The following is a 16,111-nucleotide window of genomic DNA, read 5'->3' as shown; positions in this document are numbered from 1 at the left end:
TTGGAGCTAGTTCCGACAGAGGTTTCTACATTACAAACATTTAAAGCCAGGTGAAAGAGTTCTTCCCAAAGGCATTTTAAATAGAAATGGACTTTCACCCTATCATTGAGTAATTAGCTATATTTTAAATAAGGATCCTGTGGTGGTGATAGGTTGATAACATTTTGGTCATCTAACTTACTGATAAACACAAACAAGATCTTTACTTGTTATGAGAAGAAATTTATATTGAACATTATAGAACATCACCATAGAATGACTTGGGTTAGAGGGAACCTTAAAGATCATCTAGTTCCAACCCCATGGCTATGGGCAGGGATGCCACACGCTACATAGATGGCCCAGGGCCCCCATCCAACCTGGCCTCGAACACCTCCAGGGATGGGGCATCCACAGCTTCTCTGGGCAACCTGTTCCAATGCCACACCACCAGCTGGGTGAAAAATTTCCTCCCAATATCTCATCTAAATCTACCCTCTTTAGGTTTAAAACCATTCCCCCTCATCCTATCACTATCTGCTCATGTAAAAAGTCACTATCCATCTTTTTTACAGGCCCCCTTTAAGTATTGAAAGTCTGCAATGACTTTTCTTCTCCAGACTGAGCATCCCAAGCTCCCTCAGCCTTTTTTTCATAGGAGAGGTGTTCCAGCCCTCTGATCAACTTTGTGGCCTTCTGGGCTGCAAGCGTCCACTGCTGGCTCATGTAGAGCTTTTTGTCCAAAAGAACCCCCCAAGACCTTCTCTGCAGGGCTGCTCTCAATGAGTTCTTCTCCCAGTCTGTCCTCATGTCTGGGATTGCCCCGACCCAGGCGCAGCACCTTGCACTCGGACTTGTTGAACCTCATTAGGTGCACATGGGCCCGCTTCTCCAGCTTGTCCAGGTCCCTGTGGATGGCATCCCGTCCTTCTGTTGTATCAACTGTACCACTCAGTTTGGTGTCATCTGCAAACTTGATGTGGGTGCACTCCCTCCCATTCTCTCTGTCATTGATAAAGATATTAAACAGTACCAGTCCCAAGATGGACCCCTGAGGGACACCACTCGTCACCAGCCTCCACCTGGACCTAGAGCTGTTGACCGCATCTCTCTGGGTGTGGCCATCCAGCCAATTCCTTATATACCAGATAGTCCACCCTTCAAATCCATCTCTCTCCAATTTGGAGATCCGAATGTCATGTGGGACCATGTCAAAAGCCTTACAGAAGTCGAGGTAGATGACATCAGTCAGTCTCCCCTTGATGCATGATGCAGTTATTTCATCATAGAAGGCCACCAGACTGGTCAGGCACAATTTGGCCTTGCTGAAGCCATGCTGGCTGTCTCGGGTCACCTCCTTGTCCTGCGTGTGCCTTGACATTGCTTCCAGGAGGATCTGTTCCATGATCTTGCAGGCACAGAGGTGAGGCTCACTGGTCTGTAGTTCCCTGGGTCATCCTTTGTACTCTTGTTAAAAACAGGAGTGATGTTTCCCTTTTTCCAGTTACCAGGGACTTCACCTGACTGCCAGGACTTTTCAAATATGATGGAGAGAGGCTTGGCAATGCCACCAGCCGGTTCCCTCAGGATCCTGGGATGCATGGTATCGTGTCCCATAGACTGTACCTGTTCAGTTCATCGGGTGGTCTTGAACCCACTCTTTGCTGACAGTGGGAGGGACTTTGCTCCCCCAGTCTTCTTCTACAGGTTCGGAGAAACGGGAGACATGGGAAGCCTGACTGGCAGTGAAGATTGAGCCAAAGAAGTTGCTGAGTACCTCAGCCTTCTCCATGTCTGTCATTACCAGCTCTCCCTTCTCATTTGTCAGAGGGGGTACACTTTCCTTGGTCTTCTTTTCAGAGCAATGTACCTATAGAATCCCTTCTTGTTATTCTTTGCATCCTTTGCCAACTTAGTGAGTTCATTGGCATTGGTGAGCACTACTTCCAGTAACTCTTCTCCTCCAGTTGGTTTATCTAAAACTTGGACCATGAAGTTATCCTCAACACACTCCAGGAGTCTCCTGGATTGTTTACAGCCTGCTGTGTCACTTTCCCAGAAGACATTCAGGTGGCTGAAGTCCCCAATCAGGATAAGAGCATGTGTGTGCAATGCTTCTTGTATCTGAAGTAAGAGGGCGTTGTCAACAGGCTCCCCTTGATCAGGTTGCCTGTAGTAGACTCCAACCTCTTTATTGGACTGGTCCTTAATTTTTGCCCATAAGCTGTCAACCTTTTTGAGGCTGTTTCTCCGTGCAGATCTTGGCAATCTATCAATTTCTTAACACAGAGGGCAACACCCCTGCTCCTCCTTCCCTGCCTATCTCTTCTGAAAAGCTTGTAGCCCTTGATTGTAGTGTTCCAGTTCTGTGATTCATCCCACCACATTTCCATGATAGCAATTAGGTCATAATATTTTAATTGAACTGTAGCCCTCCCTAATTCTTCTGGGACGATTCACAGGTATTTCCCTGTTGTTTCATAAAGTGTCGGTGTTCCCTGGTTCTTCTCCATCATTCAGAAGTATACCCCCTTTCCCAGAGTTTAAAGCTCTGATAACAGTTCGAGCCAGCTTGCTGCCCAGAACACTCTTGCCCCACCTGGTCAGGTGTGCCCTATCCGGTGTCAACATGCACAGTCAATTGAAGGTGTGTCTGAGATCACAGAACCCCAAACCCTGAGCATGGCACCAGCCATGCCGCCAATCACTCACCTGATTCATTTGTCTCCTTCTTCTTGGGTCCCAGTCTCTAACTGGGAGGACAGAGGAGAACACTGGCTGCACTCTCGATCTCTTCAACATCTTTTTGAGGGACATAAAATCCCTTTTTGAGGGACATAAAATCCCATTGTAGCCTCATTTGACCCTACATTAAAGAGTAGGAATGGGACAGAACCTTAAACTTTCTGACTAATCAGCTTTCCATGGGTTTGAAGCATCCAGTAGCCCAAAGTCTGATGATTAGTTCTCCTCTTCAGCAGAAGTAGATATTCCTTTGCAGCAGGTACGTAGTAGCCGAGTGTTTCATTTGCACACTTATTGCACTTTTATCATGCACTTTTGCATTCACACTTGTGCCCATCCTTTTTCAAGTCTACATCAGTCAAATTACAAGACTCCTGTTTTGACTGTTTCTTCCAGGTAGTTATGCCTCTCGTTATTACCTGTATCAAAATTCTCACTATTTCTTCACATACAATAAGAATATAATCAGATGTGTAACTTCCCTTCTCCATTTCCAGGATTCCCATCAACTGATAATGAGTTAACTACAGTGTGCTTTTGGCACCAGAGAGGTTAGGGACTTTTTTGATACCTGCTGAAAGAGAATGGGCTGGTGAAACAGTCTGTTTCATGCCCTTCTCTAATTTGTTCTCATTTCCTAAAATAACCGCCCTTCTTGAAGAACACAACTGAACTTGCGGTACAGTTAGAAGGCATATTTGGTGAAACGGCTTGTGATTTAGGCCCTCCTAGAGTACTTTGAAGTGCAAATACTGTGATAAGACACCATATCTCAAGGAAACTTCCACAGGAAAAGTATTAGGATCCCTCCAAGGGCAGCTCAACAATAAGACCATTAAACCTGAAGTAATACAACTAGGTCATGGGGAATAAGGTCAGAGATGCAAGGCTTTTGTATTGTACAATGAATGTGAATGAGAGCTGAGCCACTGAAGAAGTAGTAATAAAAAACATGCTATCAGAAGTAGTTTGTTACACAAACTAGCTGACACATCTCAGGGGTCAGCATGAAAACTTGCTGAATGGACAGTACACTGATGATAAAGTACGAGATTGCAAATGATACTTAATGATGGCTGTATAGTGTGTGCTCTCTTTATATATGTTTGGTGTTCTCAGTATGGAAGATCTGCGGAGAGACATACCCACATCATGGTTACATAAGGAAAAGAATACAGTAGAAAAAATAAAACAAGCCCTCCTGCTGTCGTTATAAGCTATAAAATGCAGTGACAACAATGTATTTTCTCTACAAGACAAGGGTCTTCCTTCAAAGTAGCATGGAGGCAGATGAGGAGATGGAAGGGATAGAGAAGCAGATCATGTTCTTGTTAGTTTAATGATTTATGTCTGGGTTTGTTTGTCTTCGGTGTGATTAATTACTTCCAATTATGTGCTGCCACAAAGTCTGCTCTGTACAGAAACGATGCATCCTTGTGGGTGGGATCTCTTAATCTGTGGATGAATCAACCCTGAAAATGTCCCAGCGATCTTATGTCTGACACATTTTTACTTTTATAAGACAGAAATTAAATCACATGAGGCAATCTGGGAAAAAGAGAGACAAACGAGCACAGCCAGATTTTTATTTTATTTTTTTCAGTATCTTCTAATTCTGAGTGTGCTCCTTATTTTTGCACACCTTTCCACACTCACAACTCTTTGTTGTAGCTATTGCATATTCCAAAAAAGCGCAATTACCCTTTATTCAGACACCAGACAACAAACATGGGAAAGAAAAGCAGCAGCTGACTGTATGGACAGATGCTGTAGGCTGGGCTTGAACCAGACCTCACACAAGCTTTGCTGTCCCCTTCCCTACAGCATGTGGGAGAACCTGTTATTGCTGAACTCTGGAGTCTAGGTGACATCAGTCAAGTCTGAGAAGTCAGGTGAAAAACATGCCATCCTTCCATGAGGGGTGTGGATGGCATTTCCACTCACACAGTGAGATCAGATAAGTGTCATGCTGGGTTTTGTTTCTCAGGTGGACAGGAAGGAATTATTGGTGAAATTCCCAAGTGATTTCTTTTTAATCAGTAATTTGTGACCCCATAGGTATCAAGAGTTTGCAAAACTGCTACTTTATTTCTCACACAGTGCTGAGGAAGGAGAGGAAACAGACATACAGCTGAGCTGATTCTGGGCTTTACCAGGACTGACTGTGTTCAGAGACATGATGAGGACTGAGCCTTGTTGCAAGTCACTTTTGCTTTGTTTCTTCTGGAATTTTCTCACTATTTCATTGTTGCTGCTGGCTTTTCCTCTGACCTACATTTATTTTTGCTTTTGCCCTTCTGCTAGGCATGTAGCAATGCTTCCCTGGATGCCTTGTCTCCCTTAAAAATCCAACCTTCCCTCAAGGTCCTGTTCATTCACTGGTGTTTTACCAGATAATATTAACCATATAAATTCACCATGAATTGGGGATTTTCCTTTTTCTTTATATCAGAGATGTACATCTGTCATATAACGGGATTGTATGGCAGGTCTGATAAGGAGACAAGAATTTCTGTGTTTCACTCCCAGATGCATTAAAGGCCAAATTCTGACTCTGGTAGAAAGTTGCCTGAATGTAACTCAGGGTAAAATTTAGCCTGTAGTATAACCTTCCCGTCAGAGCCAACAATTTACTGTCTAGTTTGTGGATAGCATGAAATTAAGCAGAACCACTATCCCAAACTGTAATAAAATGTATTGACATCCAAACTATGTATTATGCAATTGTAGTCTATTATCCTGAGGCAAAAATGCACAGAGGTTTGACAGCAATCTAATGAAGGAATGCAAAAGAAATAGGATTTAAGTAAAAATCTGCAAAAGGACAGAAAAGGTACCTGATAGCCAAAGGGCTAGTTCTGTTTAAGATCTGTTTCAAGAAAATGTGAGTCTTGGAGCAGGGAGACGAGTTATGAGCATGACGAGGAAGATTCAGGGGAAATGAATATGGGTGATCAGGAAGGTCTTAAGGATGAAGATTTTTTTTAGGAAATGGGTGTCAGGGCTACAGGAGGTGCTGATGGTGGAGCAGCCAGAGCACTAAATGAGTTTTTGCGATGACACGCCGGGGTGGGGAGAAGCAAGAAATCCATGATCTTCACTGGGGCCAGAGATGAAATGCCTGAAGGGAATCAGTGTTCCTGATGAGTAGGACAGGGCTCCTCCACTGGTTTAAGGGAAGTCTGCTTGGTAATTTCAGCAGCTCTGACCAGCAGAAAACATCACAGCAGCTTGTGCTTTGCCAGCCAGCTGGACATTGAGTTGACACAACGAGTACATTGAAGAGTACAAATAGTAGCAGACTAGACAATGAGAGACTAACCAGCTCCCACAGGAATGAGGGCAGAAACAAATATCAAGACCTGGTAGATCTGTAATTGCAGTCTCTCTCCAGACTGAGGCCTGCCAAGACTCTTAGCAGTAGCATAGATGAAAAAGTGTTGAGATCTTATCCTTCAGAGAAAAGGCTAACTGTCTCAAGGAATGTTTTTTTCTGCTTTTCTTTAACACAGCTCTTGCTAATCACTTTTTTTTTTTCTGTATAACTTACATATTTAAAAGTTAGCAGTCATCAACATTACCATCGTTAATCTAAAATGTGTCAACATGCTGAATCCTACTGGGATTTTACAATTTATTTTTAATGTGTAAATTGTCTTCAAGAATTAAGTGTACTATGATGTTCATAAAAAGCATATTCTCGCTATCACTGGAGAAATAGAGCTAAATAATAAATTAAAGCCTTTCTGCAAAAGCATTAATTCTTTGCATACATTTGTTTTTAAAGCTCCCTTGTTTGTGAGCAGTGATAAAAAAAATATTCTGCACATTTTTTTGCTAGTAATATGAGAAAAGTATAATAGGAAAGTAAAATTAAATTATATGTCATTACTGATGACAACCTGAATAAAACATGGAGAGAGCATTATCAGGCTTCAAGAACTTCTGGCACCTCGACAACAAACAGAACAAATCTATATACACTTAAAAGCTCCCACACATTAAAGTACCCCAAAATAATCATCTCTCTTTTCTTGAGCTGCAAACTGGATGAACTAGCAGTGAAGAAAAGGAAAGCACTTCCTCTTGATTTTTTCATAAGAGCTCTGTTTCAAAAGAATCATATCACATAGACTTCATTACCTCATTTTATACTAGGGCACACCCCAATGCTACCCTTAAAAACTTAAGAAACCTCTCTGGGAAAAAGACTCCCTGGGGACCCACGCTCACATGCAGACTTCATTGAAACTTATCTAGATCAGCAGCATACAACTCACAAGGACATGACGTTCTTAGTGACATACGTTCTCTTGTGTCTTCTGAGAGCAAACAAATGATGCAATGTAGCATAGTGCTAAAAGTTATGTAGCGCTCCTTGAGCCATCCAAGGAGCTCAAAACCTTAATGTGGGCCTAAATATTCCCTTTCCCTTTCCCTTTCCCTTTCCCTTTCCCTTTCCCTTTCCCTTTCCCTTTCCCTTTCCCTTTCCCTTTCCCTTTCCCTTTCCCTTTCCCTTTCCCTCTCCCTCTCCCTCTCCCTCTCCCTCTCCCTCTCCCTCTCCCTCTCCCTCTCCCTCTCCCTTCCCCCTTCCCTTCCCCTTTTTTCCTCTTCCTTTCCTTTTTTCCTCTTCCTTTCCCCTTTTTTTTTTTTTTTTTTTTTTTTTTTTTTTGACAACTTAGGTGTAGATCCTTGCACTCTACTGAGTACAGGTGAAACACATTCAGAGTGCTGTGTCCAGTACTGAGCTCCCTGGGACAATAGAAACTTGGATGTACTGGATCAAGTCTTGTGAAGGGCCATAAAGATGGCTGAGGGACTGGGACACCTGATGTACAAGAAGATGAGAGAGCTGAGATGTTAAGCCTAGAAAAGAGAAGGTTCAGGGGGAACCTTATCCATGTGTATAAATGTTTGACTGAGGAGTGGAGGGCTTGTAAAGAAGAGGAGCCAGACTTTTCTCAGTGGCACACGTTGAAAGGACAACAGGCAATGGACACAAATTTAGACAGGAACAATTTGTTTTTAAACTGTTCTTCTGTTTATGTTTCTGTTTAAACACAAGAAAACAAAACATTTTTACTCTGAGGATGACCAAGCACTGGAACATTGTGCCTGGAGAGGTTGTGGAATGTCCATCCTTGGACATATTGAAAACCCAACTGGACATAGTCTGGAGCAATCTGCTGTAACTGACCCTCCTTTGTGCAGGGCATGGACTAGATGATCCCCAGAGGTCCCTTCTGACCTCATCAATTGTGTGGTAAGAAAGTGGCAAAGACTACAGCAACTGCTTTCCTCCAGATTATGTTTCATAAGCCAGAGAAACTGTCCTGGTGGAGAGACCGTGGCAACTCTAGAAAATATTCTAAAGAGATATATTCTTTGTATTTAAAATATTCTCCAAAGATAGCTGCTGGGCTCAGTTAAAGATCCTTATAGACAAACTGTTGGTATATGGGCTGGATGGGCAGAAACTGAGGTGGATCAAAAACTACCTGAATGGCCAGGACAAGAGGGTAGTAGTTAGTGATGCAAAGTATGGTTGGAGCCAGGTACTGAGCAGAGTACCCAAGGGGTCAATACCAGGTCCAGTCCTGTGTAACATCTCCTTTAATGATCTGACTGATAGGGCAGAGTGTGCCCTCAGGAAGTTTGCAGATGACACAAAACTGGCAGCAGTGGCTGATAAGCCAGAGGGCTGCCATGCTGCTATCCAGATGGACCTTGAAAGGCTGAAGAAATGTGCCAATATCACTCATGAAATTCAACAAGAAGTGCGAAGTCCTGCACCTGGGAAGGGACAACCCCAGGCACGAGAACATGATGGGGGCCTGACCTGGTTTTGGCTGGGATAGAGTTAATTTTCTTCCCAGAAGCTGGCATGGTGCTGTGTTTTGGATTTAGGATGAGAATAATGCTGATAACACACTGATGTTTCAGTTGTTGCAGAGCCGCGGTCACCCAGAGCCAAGGACTTTCCAGATCCTCATTCTGCCCTGCCAGCGAGAGGTTGGGGGTGCCCAGGGAGCTGGGAGGGGACAGAACCAGGAGAGCTGTCCCAGATGGACCAAAGCGATGTCCCAATGTGATGTCATATTGAACTGAGGGGAGTCGGCCAGGAGGGCTGCTGTTACTTGGGGACTGTCTGGGCACTGCTCAGCTGGTGCTGAGCAATTGCATTGTGCATTACTTTTTTTGTTTATTATTTTTGTTGTTATTGTGTTTTTTTTCTTTTCTTTTCTTTTTTTATTTCTTGTTATATATTATATATGATATAATTATATATTATACACTTTTCTCTTTATTATTATCATTATCTCGGCCCACAAGTTCTTGCACTTTTCAATTTTCTCCCCCATCCCACTCAGGAGAGTGGCTGCATGGTGTTTAGCTTCTTGCTGGATTAACCACAACAGGGCCGCCCAGCTGGAAAGCAGCCCTGCAGAAAAGGGCCTGAGGGTCCTGGTGGACACCAAGTTGAACATGAGTCAGCAATGTGTCCTTGCTGCAAAGAATGCTAATGGTATCTTGGGTTGCATTAGGCAAAATATTGCTAGCAGATCAAGGGATGTTATCCTTCCCCTCTATGCAGAGTCGGTGAAGCTGCACCTGAAGCCCTGTGTCCAGTTCTGGGCCCTGAAGTACAACAGAGACATGGACATACTCGAGAGACTCCAATGTAAATCCAGATGATTAAGGGATGTTCCACTTTGGTTTAAACAGTTCTGATAACAGTTCTGGAGGGTTGTTTCAGACTAGGAGGTTGTTCCCTTTCACCCTTCTTGTACTTTAGAAGATCATGATGATGTGACTCTTCCCTGAAGTGCCTCTCATCTCCATTCCCCATGTTATGACATTATAGGATCTTACAGCTGCTGCCAAATGCTGTATTTTTGACCATAACACAGGGCCCTCAATGAGAGCACAAAAATGTGCATTTCATCTCCTCAGAATTGAGTATTTCTGTGTATCTAAAATAGTGCACAGCCAACCTTAAAACTGTAACTGGTCAGACTTTGAGTCTTTAAACTGAAAACTGCAATTTCAATTCCAAATGAGGATGTGAAATCAGGAATACTTCTACATCGTAGAATGTAAGACCCCCCCCCCCCCCCCGTCTTCACTGCTAACTTGTTCTCCTCCCCTGTTTGAGTGCTTATCCTCCTGGTTCCTCCTGTTTTTGTTTTGTTTTGTTTTGTTTTGTTTTGTTTTACAAGCCTAGAATGAATTTTCTTTACAGTAAGGCCTTTCTTTCATTTATATTTGCAAAACTTAGCACAAATGGTAGTCTGAAAATGCAGTAAATGACTTGTGAACATCAGAGAAAATGGGAAAATGAATCAAAATTACCTGAATTAAGAAATTTGTTAAGAACGGATAAAAAAAATAGAACAAAATGGGAAATGCGAATTAACAAAACCATAAGATATCTATTCAATACTACATGAAAGACGAGTAACCTAGAAAGTACAATTCTAAGAAAGGTGACAAAAAAACTGCAGAAGAGCTTGCAATGAGATGTAACAGCAAAATAGGCCAGTACTTAGGTAAACACCATTTTCCACTCTGCTGGGAAAGTGTGAAATATCATCAAAAGAGTTACCCAAAAGCATATGTTAAAAACTTTGAGAAATAAATGAACAATAAGATAGATGAATAAAACTAAAAAATTGTATCTTGGCTGAACATGCATTATAGAGGGAATAAACAAGAAGATGAGAATGATTTAGAATATCACTTGTGAGCATAAGTAATGGGAGGAAATTAAGCTCAAGGTAGTATAAAAGGAAGGTAATTCAAACAAATCCTGATGAATTGATGTTTTGAAGAACCATCTTCCCAGAGGAATGATGAAACCATGTGAAAATTCAGAGAACATAAATAAAAGTACAACAGGGAACTTCTGTACTGTTGGAAAGATATATGTATTTATTCATCCATACCATCTATTTATTAGAGAGCTTTGGCTGAAGAAACATGAGGCAAGCCTTCTTTTCCTTATGTGGTGAAAGAAGGCACTACTTGTAGTCAGCATTAGTCCACCTCTGGCAGATTAGCACTTCAGACATGTAGCCCAAAAGTGGGACAGAAATGATGGATCTAGGAAGTGACTGATTTTTGAACCAATGTGTGCTGGAGAACCTGCTAGGAATAATATAAGCAGATATGTGTTCGTGAGCAGTGACAGGAGAAGGATCAGTAAATAACATATTGAGCTCCCAGGATCAAGCAATAAAGGTGTTAAATGGTCTGGCAGGCTTTCCCAGGTCAATACATCACAATGAGAGTTTAGGAAGAGTTTTGAGAGTTGACAATTTTGTGGTTTACTTCTTTTTTCTCTTACTTGAAAATGTAACGTTAAACACTAAGATATTTATTCCAGAGAAATCTCTGTGTACATTCCAAAACATAAATTTAGCATTTACTCTCACCAAAAAAGCATGAAGAACAGAAAGGCAGCATGACTGTCAGGTACCTGTTCCCATACCACCATTTCTAATCTGGCTGCATTTACAATGTTGTAAACAGAAAGAAAATTTAAGGCTGTCCACAAAACCCCTTGGCATTCTGATCTTACCCTTCCATCATCTATATCTCTGTACAGGTTCTCTCAAGTGGCTACCAAGAGATTGTCACTAACTTCATCTGTTTTGTAGCAAAACCTGTATAATCACAGAATCACAGAATCGTCTAGGTTGGAAGAGACCTCCAAGATCACCCAGTCCAACCTCTGACCTAACGCTAACAAGTCCTCCACTAAACCATATCACTAAGTTCAACATCTAAATGTCTCTTAAAGACCTCCAGGGATGGTGACTCAACCACTTCCCTGGGCAGCCCATTCCAATGCCTGACAACCCTTTCAGTAAAGAAGTTCTTCCTAATATCCAACCTAAACCTCCCCTGGCACTACTTTAGCCCATTCCCCCTCGTCCTGTCACCAGGCACGTGGGAGAATAGACCAACCCCTACCTCGCTACAGCCTCCTTTAAGGTACCTGTAGAGAGCGATGAGGTTGCCCCTGAGCCTCCTCTTCTCCAGGCTGAACAATCCCAGCTCCCTCAGCCGCTCCTCGTAAGACTTGTTCTCCAGACCCCTCACCAGCTTCGTTGCCCTTCTCTGGACTCTCTCGAGCATCTCCATGTCCTTCTTGTAGCGAGGGGCCCAAAACTGAACACAGTAGTCGAGGTGCGGCCTCACCAGAGCCGAGTACAGGGGGACAATCACTTCCCTAGACCTGCTGGCCACACTGCTTCTTATACAAGCCAGGATGCTGTTGGCCTTCTTGGCCACCTGAGCACACTGCTGGCTCATATTCAGCCAACTACCAACCAGTACTCCCAGGTCCTTCTCTGCCAGGCAGCTTTCCAACCACTCATCTCCCAGCCTGTAGAGCTGCTTGGGGTTATTGCGCCCCAGGTGCAGGACCCGGCACTTGGCCTTGTTGAACTTCATACAGTTGACCTCAGCCCATCAGTCCAGCCTATCCAGATCCTCCTGCAGAGCCTTCCTGCCCTCGAGCAGATCGACACACGCACTTAGCTTGGTGTCATCTGCAAACTTACTGAGGGTGCACTCGATCCCCTCATCCAGGTCATCGATAAAGATACTAAAGAGGACTGGCCCCAGTACTGAGCCCTGTGGGACTCCACTAGTGACCGGCCTCCAACTGGATTTGACTCCATTCACCCCAACTCTTTGGGCCCGGCTATCCAGACAGTTTTTAACCCAATGAAGCGTACGCCAGTCCAAGCCACGAGCAGCCAGTTTCTTGAGGAGAATGTTGTGGGAAATGATATCAAAAGCCTTACTGAAGTCAAGGTAGACGACATCCACAGCCTTTCCCTCATCCACCAAGCGCGTCACTTTGTCATAGAAGGAGATCAGGTTCGTCAAGCAGGACCTGCCTTTCATAAACCCATGCTGACTGGGCCTGATCGCCTGGTTGCCCTGTAAGTGCCGTGTGATGACACTCAAGATAATCTGCTCCATGAGCTTCCCTGGCACTGACGTCAAACTAACAGGCCTATAGTTCCCCGGGTCTACCCTCCAGCCCTTCTTGTAGATGGGCGTCATGTTTGCTAGCCGCCAGTCGACTGGGACCTCCCCTTATAGCCAGGACTGCCGATAAATGATGGAAAGCGGCTTGGCCAGCTCCTCTGCCAGTTCTCTCAGTACCCTTGGGTGGATCCCATCCGGCCCCATCGACTTGCGTACACCCAAGTGCTGTAGCAGGTTGCCAACCATTTCCTCGTGGATAGTGAGGGCCACATCCTGCTCCCCTTCCAGCTCAGGGTACTGAGTCTCCAGAGAACAACTGGTTTTGCCGCTAAAGACTGAGGCAAAGAAGGCATTAAGCACCTCAGCCTTTTCCTCATCTTTTGTAACTAAGTTTCCCCCCGCATCCAGTAAAGGATGGAGATTCTCCTTAGTCCTCCTTTTTGTGTTGATGTATTTGTAAAAACATTTTTTGTTATCTTTAATGGCAGTAGCCAGATTGAGCTCCAGATGAGCTTTGGCCTTTCTAATTTTGTCCCTGCACAGCCTCACAACATCCTTACAGTCCTCTGAGTGGCCTGCCCTCTTTTCCAAAGATTATAAACCCTCTTTTTTCTCCTAAACTCAAGCCACAACTCTCTGTTCAGGCAGGCCGGTCTTCTTCCGCGCCGGCTCGTCTTTGGGCACGTGGGGACAGACCACTCCTGAGCCATTAAGATTTCCTTCTTGAAGAGTGCCCAGCCTTCCTGGACTCCTCTGCCCTTCAGAGCCACCTCCCAAGGGACTCTGCCAACCAGTGTCCTGAACAGCTCAAAGTCAGCCCTCCGGAAGTCCAAGACAGCGGTTTTACTGGTCCCCTTCCTGAGTTTGCCAAGAACAGACAACTCTACCATTTCGTGGTCACTCTGCCCAAGACAGCTCCTGACCACCACATCTCCCACCAGTCCTTCTCTGTTTGTGAACAGAAGGTCTAGCAGGGCACCTCCCCTGGTAGGCTCTCTAACCAGCTGCATCAGGAAGCTATCTTCCACGCTCTCCAGAAACCTCCTAGACTGCTTTCTCTGGGCTGTGTTGTGCTTCCAGGATATGTCTGGGAAGTTGAAGTCCCCCATGAGAACAAACACTGATGATTTCGCAACTTCTGCCAGCTGCCTATAGAACTCCTCATCCGTCTCCTCATCCTGGTTCAGCGGTCTATAACAGACCCCCACCAGGATGCTTGCCTTGTTGGCCTTCCCGCTGATCCTAACCCATAGGGACTCAACCTTGTCATTCCCAGCCTCAAGTTCCACAACATCAAAACACTCTCTAATATAGAGAGCCACACCACCACCCCTTCTGTGCTGCCTGTCCCTTCTGAAGAGCCTATAGCCAGACAATGCAGCACTCCAGTCATGAGAGTGGTCCCACCACGTTTCCGTGATGGCAACCAAGTCATAGCCTGCCTGCTGCATGATGGCTTCCAGCTCCTCTTATAAAGAAATAAGTTTTGCACTGAGACAGCTAGCTCTGATTTTTGGTGTCTGAGTGCTCTGTGGTGTGGACCCCTTCCAAGAACGCTCCTCTTCTCTAGATTTGTGTTCTGTAGATTTGCTATTGACCCAATTTCTGCCAGCATCAGTTTGTAGAGGGGAATAGGCAACGTCTGTTGCCTCGGTAATATACTGAAGCAGAGGAAGAAGCTGTGGCTTGGAAGACCAAAAATCTTTGGTCAGTGAGAGCCTGCATACTGCCCCTTATTTGGGATTTCTCTGCTACGAGGCTACAGAAGTTCAGTGCCACTGGCATGGGATAACGAACAGTAACTCACAGGACAGGGAGAGGCAGACTTCATGTGGAGCAACTGTTTGAATTTGAGTATAAACACTGACCTTGAGGTCCCTATGAAGCTGGGGCATCACATCCTAATCTTTGAGCCCCACTGTGTCCAGAAGTCCATTTTAATGCCAAGCTGGGTCCAGCTAGGTTTTTTCACAGGGCAGCACACACTTGATGGATGAGGCAGAGATGACAAATGAATCAATATCATGTTCCCATTTTAAAAGTGTTAATTAGGGAATTAAAAATATCATCAGTACACTTATTCCTGCTTCTTTTTCTGAGTCTAACTAATGTCTGGTCTCATCCCCAGTCTTCACATGCTGCTATGTCTTTGTATTTTTGTGAGAAAAGTAAAGATTTAAATTGGGTTATAGGTACTCATATAGATAAAGGCCAATTTTCCACTGAGACAAAATTGAAAGTCAGGACTTAATTTTCTTAGGAGACTGAAAATCCCAGTTTCAGTAAAACAGAAGGAACTACTGATTTGATTTAATCCTGCATAGACTAATCAGAAATTATTTGAGAGCATTCACACCTTTAAGTTTACCTGTCTTGCCTAGTCCATTGGTTACATTAGAAGGTACAGTGTTTTTGGAAGGTCATTCTTGAAACAAAGATTTTTTATTCTTTAAAGTTTTTGCGAATGCCTTAAACAAATAGCCATCAGGACAGACTAGGTAAACTCGATGCTTCCATGGAACAGAGATATGAAATAGATGTGTTCTTTACTGTCTTACTTTCTATTAAGAAGTAAAAAAAATACACCTGAGAACGGGACAATTCAGTCATGCCACAAAAAGGAAAAAAAGCAGGAGTTTAACAGACAGCTTTCCTGGAATTTGGGTACTGAGAGGTAATATTTAGAAAAGGAGAAAGAGGGAAAAAAAAAAAAAAAAAGAGCATAAAGAGCGTTAGGGGATACAAAAGCAAAGCTACATGTAGAATATTCAAAGGAATATATTTGTGCCTACAGTAAGCTTCATTCAGCTTTTCATGTAAGATGCTTCCTCATGAGACACTTAAGATCCTTAGGAACGTAATTACCACCTGAGATTTTGCTAAATGATGGTGGTACATGTTTGGTGTTAAAGATCACTTATCAGTAAGAAGATGAGATAAGGATAATCAAATGATACTCTTTATGGCTTGCTTAGTGACCCAAGAGAAATGTGTTGATCTCAGTTCATTTCCAAGAGGAGAAAAGTCAAAGTAGAAACCACACAAGTGTCACTAAAAGTGTGCTTGCTACTAGGCAACATACAGAGAGTAAAGATGAATTTAACTACTTTCTCATCCTTGCCTGGCCAGGGTTGAGACTTATTGACAGGCATGTGTGAAAAAGCTTCTATTGCTCCTACTTGCTACACCTGATTTTTTGAGAGGGAACTTCAATCTTAAGGGCTGTCAGTTTAGCACCTATAATGAGCATGATATTCATTTCAAAAGGAAATCTACCAAAAAATAAATGACAGGCTAAACTTTGCATCTTTACAAGCAGAACTGGTGATCTCCCAAGATAGTGCTCCCAGCCCACACACCCCTCACACTACCGTGTGCTGTT

The sequence above is a fragment of the Cygnus olor genome, chromosome 2 (genome assembly GCF_009769625.2).
Source record: "Cygnus olor isolate bCygOlo1 chromosome 2, bCygOlo1.pri.v2, whole genome shotgun sequence".
Lineage (NCBI taxonomy): Eukaryota > Metazoa > Chordata > Aves > Anseriformes > Anatidae > Cygnus > Cygnus olor.
Note: the sequence above shows the minus strand (reverse complement) of the source record.